The sequence below is a fragment of the Watersipora subatra genome, chromosome 7, assembly GCF_963576615.1.
Source record: "Watersipora subatra chromosome 7, tzWatSuba1.1, whole genome shotgun sequence".
In the NCBI taxonomy this organism is placed as follows: domain Eukaryota; kingdom Metazoa; phylum Bryozoa; class Gymnolaemata; order Cheilostomatida; family Watersiporidae; genus Watersipora; species Watersipora subatra.
In genome coordinates, this window is record NC_088714.1 from 35,621,603 (window position 1) to 35,626,841 (window position 5,239).

The window sequence follows — 5,239 nt, forward strand, 5'->3', positions numbered from 1 at the left end:
AAAGGCTATTGTAACAAAAAAGCAGAAAGCTTTCAGAAAGCACAACGAGATAGCTTTTAAAACCATGAAACTGCTATTATTACAATACTTCCACTCAGTTACATGGTTGCACCAACAGCCAGTTCGTGACACAAAAAAAAAACACAATGATCACAATCAACGAAAAAGCAAAAATATAAGTCTTGTGTTCAGCGGTCAGACAATTAACTTAAACCCAACATGTCTCTAAATTTGACAAATCGATCACGTGGCAGCGGCTTCGTGAATATGTCAGCGATATTATCATTTGTCGAACAAAACTCGGTACAGACATCACCAGCTTCAATTGCCTCACGAACGTAGTGGTATTTTACATCTATGTGTTTTGTACGCTTGCTAGTTTTCTGGCTGTTTGCGATCGCTGCAGCTGATTGATTATCTACAAAGATGATTGTAGAATTAAGTTGCGTGGTTCCAATATCTGAGAATAGCTGACGTAACCACATGCACTCAACAACACCATCAAACATTGCAATATATTCTGATTCCGTAGTAGAGAGAGCAACGACTGACTGACGCTTGCTGGACCAGCTGATTGGACAACCAGCATTAATGAAGACTGCACCCGATTTCGAGTGCCGGTCAGCGTCGCTCGCATAATCTGCATCTGTGTATCCAACCATTGGTTTACCTTGCTTTCTAAAATTCAGGCATAAATCCTTGGTGCCCTTCAGGTAGCGTATTACTCGTTTGGCTGCGGTCAAGTGAGTCTGGGTGGGGCAAGCATTGAACTTGGCTAAAGCTCCCACTGCTTCAGCAATATCTGAATGAGTAGATACGGCAGCATATAGTAGACTTCCTACCATCGATTGATAGAGATTGGGATCTGCTAATTTGCTTCCATCCTTGTGACTCAGCTTTACATCATATGCTGCCGGAGTTGCAACAGGCTTACAGTTTTCCATGTTGAACTTTTGAATTATTTGTTGAATGTAAGGCTTCTGACTTACAATGTAGACGCATAGAATTTTCTCCTCTCTCAATAAGTAATCCCAGACAATGATGAAGCGGTCTGAGATCCGTCATTTTGAAACGAGACGAGAGAGCCGATTTTAATTTGGTCATCTGAGCACCAGTGTCTGACATTATACACAAGTCATCTACGTAGACACCAATCATCACTTTCTGGTCATTTTTCCAGCGAATATACACACAGTTGTCAGCGGAGGACTGCATGAAACCTAATGATTTAAGAAATTCATCTAATACCATGTTCCAACATTTAGGCGACTGTTTAAGTCCATACAGCGAGCGATTAAGTTTGCAGACTAAATTTTCTTTACCCGGCACAACAAAACCCTCTGGCTGTTCCATATACACCTGTACATCTTCTGACAGTTTTCCATTCAAAAAAGCCGTTTGTACATCCATTTGGTGTATCATCATATCTCTCTCAACAGCATCCGATAAGAGTGCTCGTAGAGATGTTCTGTGAATCACGGGGGCGTATGTTTCATCGTAATCTACCCCAGCCTTTTGTGCATATCCATTTGCCACAAGTCGAGCTTTGAATCTACTTATAGACCCATCAAACGAGTGTTTAGCCTTGAAAATCCACTTAGAGCCAATCGCTTTGCGTTCGGGCGGAAGATCAACTAGTTCCCATGTACCATTGTTGATCAGTGATTGATACTCATCATTGCTGGCTTTGATCCAGGCATCACAATTTGTGCTATCCTGTGCTTGCGACAAACTAAGGGGCTCCACAATGTTGATTGCTGAGTGAGCAGAGTGACCAAGGTTTGTGAAATCATCAATACCAAACCGAACAATGGGTTGAGTGGAACGTGGTGATCGCCTATGTGTAACCGTCGGTGTTGGAGGAGCCTTTTCATTTTCTGATAGGTCAATATTCACCGCTTCAGAGTTGTCTACATTTGGCTTTGACGACTGATTTGGTAAACCGAGCTTGGTCTCATCAAAAGTGACATCACGTCTTACCTCTATTTTTCTAGTGATCGGATCGTAGAGTCTGTAGGCTTTAAACCTAAGGCTGTACCCCACAAACACCATTGATTCTGCTTTCATATCGAGTTTACGTCTCAGCTGATCGGGTATGTGAGCATAGGCTAAACATCCAAAAATTTTCACGTGTCCAAGATCAGGTTTTCTGTTGTTCCATTTTTCATAAGGAGTTGTATTCCATTCAAGTGCTCAGGTGGGGAGGCGATTACGAATGTATACCGCGGTCGATATTGCCTCTGCCCAGAATGACTTTGGAAGGTGAGATTCAGAAATTAACGAGCGAGCGGCCTCACAAACAGTACGATTAAATCTCTCAGCACAGCCGTTTTGTTGTGGAGAATAGCGAGTGGTGACTTGGTGATGTATACCTTGGGCTGAAAGGTAACTCTCAAACTCATTAGATGTATATTCTCCACCACCATCGCTTCTAAGTGTACCGATAGTCTGACCAGTTTGATTTGTCACTAATGATTCGTAAGTTCTAAACGCCTGGAACACGCTAGATTTGTCACGTAAAAAATATATCTGCACATGCCTACTAAAATCATCAATAAATGAAATAAAATACTTGCTACCACCTAAAGATTCATTCTGCATAGGGCCACACACATCCGTATGTACCAATTCAAGAACCCTACTTGATTTAATGCCACGGTCAGTTGGAAAAGGACGTCGAGACATTTTACCTTTCACGCAAGCTTCACAGACACCTATTTCGCCGGTAACTTTACAACCATTTTCACACCAATGATTCATGTTTTTGAGGCTGCTTACGTTTACATGAGCGAGACGTTGATGCCACAGTAGGGAGGAGGACGCGGCAGCATTAGCAGTATGAATAGCAAACTCGACATCAAGATAATATAGCCTGTTTACTACAGATCCTGATGCTATCAACATCTTTCTTTGATTCTTAATACAGCATCTCCAATGTCCAAACTGTACTATATATCCTTTTTGTGTAGCCGCTTTTACAGAAAACAGATTTCCGTGTAGGTCAGGTATGTGTAGTACATTGTAAAGTGTAGCACGTCTAGTTTTATTTCCATGAATTTTTATTTGCAGCTGAACAATACCTTTTCCGACTACTTGAACTTGAGACCCATTGGCAACAACAACGTACTCAGGTGAATCTAGCTTAAAATAATCACAAAATACAACTTTGTTTTTCGCCATGTGACTGGTAGCACCGCTGTCGATCAGCCATTTTTGAGAGTCAACATCTGTCTCCAATACAGTAAATGCCGATTCATCATCTTTGCTATTATCATCGTATGTAGATATTTTGGCCTGGTGTGGATTTGAGTTACTGTTGTAATATCCATGACCTCGTTCTCAGCCGCGACCCGATTCACGGCTCTGATTATAGTTGTTTTTAGGACAACCGTTTTGATAATGTTGTAAAGACCCACAGATATAGCAGCCTTTGGATTGTTGCTGACTATGTTTAAAGCGGTTACTTGCTGACAGTAGAGCAGTGTCAGAGTTCGCTTTAGACCTGACACCACCAGAATCGCTGGCTGGAGTCAGTGCTTTTTGTTCCCTTTTTTGTTCTTCATTAAGCAGTGTTTGTGTGGCGAACTGTAAAGTTATATCGTCACCGCGAGCCTCGAGTGCAGTCACTACTGTTGAATAGCTTTCCGGGAGGCTTCCAAGTAGAGTCACCACCTGGTCTTCCTCGCTAATATTAGCCTTAATAGCTGCAAGTTTATCAGTGATAGCTTTCATGTGACGTAGGTGGTCTTCAATTGATGAACCTTCGCTCATAACAGTCCTAAAGTACCGTTTCTTGAGAAATAATTTATTCGCCAGTGTATCACGTTCAAAGTGAGCTCTGAGCTTGTTCCACGCAACTCCTGGGTCCTCACATTCACTGATGAGATAAATAAGACTATCACTCACAGAAAGCACCATGTGGGAAAAAGCTTTGCTTGACTTCTTTTTGTACTCGGCTTTAGCGGCAGCGTTAGCATCATCCTCCAGAGTAATGGTTCCATCCACATATCCAAATAAGTCCTTAGCTATGAGTAGGTGTTTGAGTTTGAACTTCCATGTGGCATAGTTATCAGTGTTCAGCTTATCTATAGTCCAGCCTTTCTCATCCATAGTTCTTTGATAATATTTAATGGGTTGACTGGGCCCATAACCTGTTGTTTAAATACTTTGAATGTTCAGTTTATTGACAGAAACTTTATTAGCTGTGTTCATCTTGACAGTTGTGAACAAAGACAAGGCATTATGAAAAGGCTATTGTAACAAAAAAGCAGAAAGCTTTCAGAAAGCACAACGAGATAGCTTTTAAAACCATGAAACTGCTATTATTACAATAACATGTATTGTTATACTGATGACTTATATTATTATATTGACGACTTGTATTGTTATATTGATGACTTGTATTGTTATGATGATGACTTATATTGTTATATTGATGACTTGTATTGTTATATTGATGATTTGTATTGTTATGATGATGACTTGTATTATTATATTGATGACTTTTATTGTTATATTGATCACTTGTATTGTTATATTGATGACTTGTATTGTTATATTGATGACTTGTATTGTTATGATGATGACTTGTATTGTTATGATGATGACTTATATTGTTATATTGATGACTTGTATTGTTATATTGATGATTTGTATTGTTATGATGATGACTTGTATTATTATATTGATGACTTTTATTGTTATATTGATGACTTGTATTGTTATATTGATGACTTTTATTGTTATATTGATGACTTATATTGTTATATTGACGACCTATATTGATGATTTGGATGCCTTGAATTGTTCCGACATGATATTGTATCAGTGATTTCAGTTCAATCTTATTAAATATCAACTCTTGTTAACCTCAGTAACTAAGTTCTAAGTTTAAAAAGCCTTGTTGAAGCCGGCACACCAAAATAAACAGTACTTTAGCAACAGCATTAAGATGATAGCTTGGAGCTAGCTTTTAGATAAAGAACTAAAACAAAGACTAATATAAAAGTTCACAGAAAGCGGAGCTTTTAAAAAAAAAACTTGAAACATTTGAAGCTAAGAATTCACAAATTTAAAATAGAAAAAATGGAAATAAAACTGTACCATTCTACATTAAATGATAATAGAAAATCAAAAGCAATTTAGAAAAATAAAATAGAAAAACAGAAAATTAAAGAAAGTTATTTTAACATATGATAATGAAACAATATGTCTATGGATAATTTTATGGTAAATCGGT